The sequence below is a fragment of the Dasypus novemcinctus genome, chromosome 9 (assembly GCF_030445035.2).
Source record: "Dasypus novemcinctus isolate mDasNov1 chromosome 9, mDasNov1.1.hap2, whole genome shotgun sequence".
Lineage (NCBI taxonomy): Eukaryota > Metazoa > Chordata > Mammalia > Cingulata > Dasypodidae > Dasypus > Dasypus novemcinctus.
In genome coordinates this window covers 99,466,349-99,474,401 of record NC_080681.1, presented here as the reverse complement: position 1 = coordinate 99,474,401, position 8,053 = coordinate 99,466,349, and the positions used below count along the sequence as shown (strand labels likewise).

At 42.2% G+C, this 8,053-nt stretch overlaps 1 pseudogene; it reads left to right on the top strand.

Moving 5' to 3' along the window:
• LOC101444367 (voltage-dependent anion-selective channel protein 2-like) lies at positions 1 to 1,459 on the top strand (annotated as a pseudogene).
• The last annotated feature ends 6,594 nt before the right edge of the window (positions 1,460 to 8,053 follow it).

The following is an 8,053-nucleotide window of genomic DNA, read 5'->3' as shown; positions in this document are numbered from 1 at the left end:
ATGACCTCCGCTAAGCGCAGAGCAGCAGCGGCCACCCCCCTCAGGAGACCACAGATCACCTCTTCCCACAGCCTCGGGTGGAGCTGTGTGTACCCACTGTGTATTCCTCCATCATATGCTGACCTTGGCAAAGCTGCCAGAGATATTTTCAACAGAGGATTTTGTTTTGGGTTGGTAAAAATGGATGTGAAAATAAAGTCATGCAGTGGCGTGAAATTCTCAACATCTGGTTCATATAATACAAATACTAGTAAACTTGGAGACCAAATATAGATGGTGTGAGTATGGTCTCACTTTCACACAAAAAATGAAACACCAATAACATTCTGGGAACTGAAATCACAGTCGAAAACCAAATTTGCCAAGGTTGGAAACTGACATTTGATACCACCTTCTCACCAACCACGGGAAAGAAAAGTGGTAAAATCAAGTCTTCTTACAAGAAGAGGGAGTGTAGAAACTTTGGCCGTGATGTTGACTTTGCTTTTGCTGGACTTGCAATCCATGGTTCAGCCCTCTTTGGTTATGAGAGCTGACTTCTGCTTATCAGGTGATCTTTGACAGTGCCAAATCAAAGCTGACAAGGAATAACTTTGCAGCGGACTACAGGCCTGGAGACTTCCAGCGACACACTAATGTCAGTGATGGGACAGAACCTGGAGGAGCAATGTATCAGTTTGATATGGTTATGAATTCCAAAACTAGATATTGGATTATGTCTGTAATCTGGTCTGTACCTGGGCATGACTGAGTTATGATTAGGGCGTTGAGTCCCCACCCCTTGATAGGTGGGGACTCATAGATAAAAGGCACTGCAAAGAACAGAGTTGGGGGTTTTTGATGTTGGAGTTTTGATGTTGGAGTTTGATGCTGAAGCCTTAAGCTGGAGCCCTGGGAAATAAGCTCACAGAGGAAAGAGAAGCCAGCCCCAGGAAGAAGCATGCCCTGGAAAGAAAGGAACCTTGAACCCAGAGAGAAGCAAGACCCTGGAAGGGAAGAACCCAGGAAGCCTGAACCTTGGCAGACGTCGGCAGCCATCTTGCTCCAACACATGGAAATAGACCTTGGTGAGGGAAGCAACTTATGCTTTATGGCCTGGTCTCTGTAAGCTCCTACCCCAAATAAATACCCTTTATGAAAACCAACCAATTTCTGGTATTTTGCATCAGCACCCCTTTGGCTGACTAATACAAGCAATTATCAGAAAGTATGTGAAGATCTTGACACTTCAGTAAACCTTGCCTGGACATCAGGTACCAAGTGCACTCGTTTTGGCATTGCAGCTAAATATCAGTTGGACCTCACAGCTTCCATTTTTGCAAGTCAACATTCATTTACTTGGAGTGAGCAGACTTGACTTTGAGGCTAGTGTGATGTTACACTGTCTGCTCTGGTAGATGGGAGGAGCATTAATGCTGGAGGCCACAAACATGGGCTTGCCCTAGATTTGGAGGCTTAACCTAGCTGAAGAAACCTCCGCGAATGGATATTGGAAGATTTGGCCTCAATGTATTTACATTGTGACCAGCAGGCTTTTTTTCCCCAAAGACAGTGATCAAAACAAAGGATGATCTAAGCAAGAGCTGTATTTTAAATATTTAGACAGTTACTTAATAGCTGGTTTATGGTGACTTTTTTTTTAAAGATTTATTTATTTATCCCCCCCCACCGTTGTCTGTTTTCTGTGTCTATTTGCTGCATCTTCTTTGTTGTTGTCAGCAGCATGGGAATCTGTGTTTCTTTTTGTTGCGTCATCTTGTTGTGTCAGCTCTCCGTGTGTGTGGCACCATTCCTGAGCAGGCTGCACTTTCTTTTGTGCTGGGCGGCTCTCCTTACGGGGCACACTCCTTGCGCATGGGGCTCCCCTACGCAGGGGACACCCTGCGTGGCATGGCACTCCTTGCGCGCATCAGCACTGCACATGGGCCAGCTCCACACGGCTCAAGGAGGCCCGGGGTTTGAACCGTGGACCTCCCATGTGGTAGACAGACACCCTAACCACTGGGCCAAGTCTGCTGTCCCCCAGTTTCTGGTGACCAATGCTTCAGTCGTGCAATCACCTGTACATTATTTAAAATGTTACCCACCAATAATGAAGTAGACCTTTATGAAAACTGTGCAGTTGTGGGCATGTTTGTTTTTATGTTCCTTTTAACATTTGGTAAGATATTGCCATTGCTTTAAGATGAGGTTAAAAATATTTTGTTAGGGAAGCAGATTTGGTCCAATGGATAGGGTGTCCACCTACCATATGGGAGGTCCACAGTTCAAACCCCGGGACTCCTTGACCCGTGTGGAGCTGGCCCATGCGCAGTGTTGATGCACACAAGGAATGCTGTGCCACGCAGGGGTGTCCCCCGCGTAGGGGAGCTCCATGCACAAGGAGTGCGCCCCGTAAGGAGAGCCACCCAGCGCAAAAGAAAGTGCAGCCTGCCCAGGAATGGCACCGCACACACGGAGAGCTGACATAACAAGATGATGCAACAAAAAGAAATACAGATTCCCGGTGCCACTGATAAAGATAGAGGCGACCACAGAAGAACACACAGCGAATGAACACAGAGAGCAGACAACTGGGGGGGACAGAAATAAAGAAAAAATAAATCTTAAAAAAAAAAAAAGCTTTGTTAAATTCAACCATTAATATATGGGTCTATGACAAGTAAACTTTTTTTCTTAAAAGAAATAACTTCCCATAGTATTACAAGAGTAACATTCTTTTTCTCTAGATCTTGAATGTCTAGCCATTGTCAAATAATGAGTGATCTTTAAATAATAGCTGTCTATGGGAATGGTGCATAATAAAATCATTCTACCCTATAGACTATTTCAACTGAAAAAGGTAGAATGATTAGTTTCAGGTACTCCTTCAAATAGGTAGTCACAGTATTCAACCTTGAAGAAAAATGAAGCCCCTAGTACTTTAGCCTCTATAAATCCCTCAATTAACAAAGTCAATCTTTATGAGGAAATCTAATAGGGAGTTTGAAAGCAGAAGTAACACATTTATTCTAAAGTGACATTTCTTTGGAAATAGTCAGAATATTAGGTATTATTTTCTACATTGGTAGATTAAACCAACAGGAGATATCTGTAAATAATATGAGATTTTATAAAATTGTCTCACGTGACTATGGGAACACATGGGTCCAAATTCTATAGCGCAGGCTGCAGGCTGGGAACTCCAATGAAGATTTTCCATGAATTATCCAGGAGAAGCTGGCTAGCTGAAGTAAAGCTGGAAATTCTCTCTTCTGACTGCTAAAATCATTACTCCTCCTTTATAAGGCCTTCAACTGATTGGATGAGCCATCTCTCATTATTGAAGGCAATCTCCTCAGTTGATGTAGATGCAATCAGCCATAGATGCAATAAACTTACTAATGATTTAAGTCCATGAAATGTCCTCATGGTAACAATTAAGCCAGTGCTTGCTTTATCAAACAATCAGGTACCATTAGCTGGCCAATCTGACATATAAGCCTAACCATCACAGTCCACCCCTTGTCAACTTGGCAGCCATATACATCATCTTAAACCTACTTACTCTCTAAATAAAAACAATAGACATATTTTTCACCTAACAATACTCAACTGCCCTGCATACAACTGGAAATGCACTAAATCTCCCCAGAGTAGGGTGCAAATCCTTGGGTAATAGTCATTCTTAAACTTTATATCCTATAACTTAAATATTACTACATAAAACTAATACAACTTATGTCATATAATAAAGGGATAAGATAAGAAAGAAAATAAAGATACATTCTTATGTACATGTGGAAACATACTCATCAAAAACAAGAAAAAATATCAATAACCACTACAGTCTTCATTTCTGTAACTCGTCATGTGGTCAGAGTTTATATTTATCACTATCTTCTTCCACTACCCATTCCATGTTCCCTTTACCTTCAACAAGTACCTTGACTGGCCATGGTTCTCTGAATGGTGGGAGATCCCTACTTTCATTCCTGAAAATTACGGGCCATTGATATTCCTGCCTCTACTGGGTTGTTGCAGTTTTCCATTGCCTTTATTCACAGGGAATAGCAGTACGGAGACACCTTAGGGGATCTCAGAGTTCCAGGCAAACTCTTCTTTACCTCCCTTGTGTAGATGCAGTCGTATTTTCCCCTGATAGGATCAGTCACCCCAGCTAGAACAATAATCTTTGCCTGTTGATTCAGAAGCATGAGACGCCCAAAGCAACCAAGCATTAGTCTTAACTTCCAGTTCAATGGAATCACTGTGTCTCCTGGCAAAAGGACTCCTCTTTTTGGAACTAAAACCTGTAGGCCAACAGAACTTAAGGTTGCAGGGGCAGGAAGCAAACATTTTCCTAGCAAATCACTAGGAGTAATGGTGAGTGGTGCCACTTCCATTTTTACCCTTTCATTTCTGGACCTGTGAATCCTGGTTAAGGAAGAAAAAGCATGATAGAATGGATGCTGACTTAAAGCATATGCAGCCTCCTGAAGAACACTGCACCAGCCCTGCAAGGTAGTGCCACCTAGTTGATGCTGTATTTGAGTCTTCAAAAGGTCATTCCACCGTTCTGTCAATCCAGCTGCTTCAGGATGATGAGGAACATGGTAGGACCAGTGGATTCCATGAGCATGTGCCCATTCCACACATAATTTGCTATGAAGTGTGTTCCTTGGTCAGAAGCAATCTGTGTATAATACCATGACAGTGGATAAGGCATTCTGTAAGTGTCCAGATGGTAGTTTTGGCAGAAGAATGCATACAGGGAAGGCAAACCCAAGTCCAGAGCGTGTGTCTATTCCAGTTAGAAAAAATCATCTCTTTCCATGATGGAAGTGGTCCGATGTAATCAACCTGCCTCCAGGTAGCAGGCTGATCACCTCGGGGAATGGTGCAATGTTGGGGACTGAGTGTGGGTCTCTGCTGCTGGCAGATTGGGTACTCAGCAGTGGCTGTAGCTAGGTTGGCCTTGATGAGGGGAAGTCCATGTTGCTGAGCCCATGTATAACCTCCATCCGGACTACTATGGCATTTTCTGGTCTCCAGAATGCTCATTTTATTCCAACTCTGAGGCAACAGAATCTGAGGCTAAAAAAGCGGCAAACCTGGGCTATTCTTGCTATCTCGATCCAGAGATAAGACTAGTAAGATGTGGGATGTCAGTACTGGCATATGCTTTATGACTCTTGTGGGTCAAGATAACTAGGTATGTGGAGTTCTGTTCCATTCTGGGGAGCAAGCTTCTTTTGAGTTGTGCTAATGACAAGACCCTATAGGTATGGAATTGCATGAAGACCCTCATTGTGAATGAACACTTTGTTACCTCCTTGGACTTCCATAAGACGGTACCATATGTGGTTACTGGCAGTGTAGATCAAACAGTAAAGGTGTAGGATTGCCATCGATTGAGTCTCATTTGACCTCTCCTCCTTTTTTATCTCTGGATGCACTCTGACAATACCATGGTTATCCCCATTGAGCTATGTTTAAATAAATATTGTCCTTTCATGTAATTTTTTTTAAAAAACTATCAATACACATAACATAAATGAATCTTGAAATGATAAATGAAAGATGCCAGATAAAAAGGGTACAAGCTATGTGATTCCATTTATATAAAATTCCAGAAATTGCAACACTATAATGATGAGAAAGTCTATTAGTGGTTCCCTGTAGATTGGTCAAGGGGAAAAGAGGAATATGAAGGGGTAATAGTCAGGGATTACTAAGGGGGCACAAAGAAATTTCTCAGGGTGATAGCCATGCTCATTATCTTGATTGTGGTGATGATTTCATGGTATATATATTTATCAAATTTACACTTTACAAATGTGAAGTTTATTTCTTATATATCAATTATTCCTCAATAAAGTTGTTTGCAAAAGTAATTTTCATCATGTGTTCCAGTGTAAAATGGAAACTTGTGTGAATATTCATAATATTTTCCAACTTGGGTCCTCTGTTGAAACAAATCTGTTGGCTTCTTTTCCAAGCTAAGACTGAGCACTGATACAAAATTTGCCCTTCTGCTGTAAACAACCAGAAAGCTGAGCAAAGTATATGAAACAACGGCTGTTATACATCAGAAAACAGGCTACAAAGGACTGTGATCCCTGAGAGAAAGGTAATAAATGGAGGAGTCAACTGATTGCTCCAGCTATCTACAGAGAGGCATTATTTGATCCACAGCAAAGGAAGAGCATGAGCAGAGCATGATGGTCTTTGCCTTAATTAGTCAAAGGGTGCTGATGCAAAATACCAGAAATTGGTTGGTTTTTATAAAGGGTATTTATTGGTAGAAGCTTATAGTTACAAGGCCCTAAAGAGTCCAACTCAAAGCTACTTCCTCACCAAAGTCTGTTACGACATGTTGGAGCAAGATGGCTACTGACATTTGCAAGGGTTCAGGCTTCCTCTTCCTCTGAAGGCTCTGTGGTCCCAGCTTCTTCCAATATTAGCTGTAAGCTGGGATAAGTCTCGTCTCTCTCCTGGGGCTTGTTTCTCTCTGGGCTCGGCTTCTCTGCTCTCTCCACAAGACCAACTATAAACCATCAGGTGAATGGTCTCTTTCCTGGGGCCTCTGCCATGCCTAAAGGAGTCTTTACTTCTGGGACTCCAATATCAAAACTCTACTAACTCCTCTGCTGTGTAGTTTTCTCTGTGAGTCCCCACCCACCAAGGGGGCAGGGACTCAACGTCCTACTGACATGACCTAGTCAAAGTCTTAATCATAATTTAATCAAGTAAAAGTGAAAACTCTTAATCCAATACAATCTAATATGCCCAGAGGGAAAGACCAGTTCACAAATATAATCCAATATCTATTTTTGGAATTCATAAATTATCAAACTGCTATTGTCTTGCTGACTTGAGGAAACAGAAATTGGACTTTGGTAAAACTGAAGCAATTGGAATTTGTGGAAAAGAGTACTAGAAAGAACTAGGCAGGCAAAGAAATCACATAAATTTCCTTTGCAGTCCTTGGCTGAAGACTAAGCTGTGCATGTATGGGATGAGAAGCCACAAGGCCAGACAAAGAATAATTTAAGAAAAAACAACCATCAGGGAGCTGTAAGATAAAAAAATTCCCAGAGCTTATACAAACATGAGGGACATTCAAATTCTGACTCTTCAGAGTAAAGTAACCTTGCTTAACAGCTGGGGCATCAAGTGGAGACCTTAGAATTTGCCCTAGATTAAAGGTTATTTTAGACATTTTCTAAAAAATCTAATTCCTTACCAAAACAAAACTAAATACTCTTAATAAGAAGATAACCAGTAACATATTTTGTGATGTCCAACATCCAAGAAAAAATACTAGACAAAGCAAAAAAAGAGAGAAGATGCAAATATATATGAGAGGAGGAACATTCCTACTGGCACCATAGAAATAAAAGAGTTAAGGGAAGCAGACTTGTGTCCGCCTACTGCATGGGAGGTCCGCGGTTCAAACCCTGGGCCTCCTTGACCCACGTGGAGCTGGCCCACGCACAGTGCTGATGCATGCAGGGGGTGCCGTGCCACGCAGGGGTGCCCCCCGCATAGGGGAGCCCCTCGCTCAGGGGGTATGCCCCGTAAGGAGAGTCGCCCAGTGCAAAAGAAGGTGCAGCCTGCCCAGGAGTTGCGCCGCTCACACGGAGAGCTGACACAGCAGGATGACACAACAAAAAGAGTCACAGATTCCCATGCCACTAACAACAGAAGCAGAAAAGAGGAACACGCAGCGAATGGACACAGAGAACAGACAGCTGGGGTGGGGGGGAAGGGGAGAGAAATAAATAAAATCTTTTTTAAAGAAAGAGTTAATAAGAGAAAAAAAAAGAGTTCACAAGAAAATATTATGAACAACTGTACGCCAACAAACTAGACAACATAGACAAATGGGCAAATTCCTAAAAACCACAAACAATCTGCAATGACTTTACAAGAGAGGACCTCAACAAACTGATCACAAGTAAAAAAGATGGAAACAGCCATGAAAAACCTCCCCAAAAATGAAAAGCCCAGAATCAGATGGCTTCACAGGTGATTTCTACCAAGCATCCAAAGAAGATTTAATACCAAT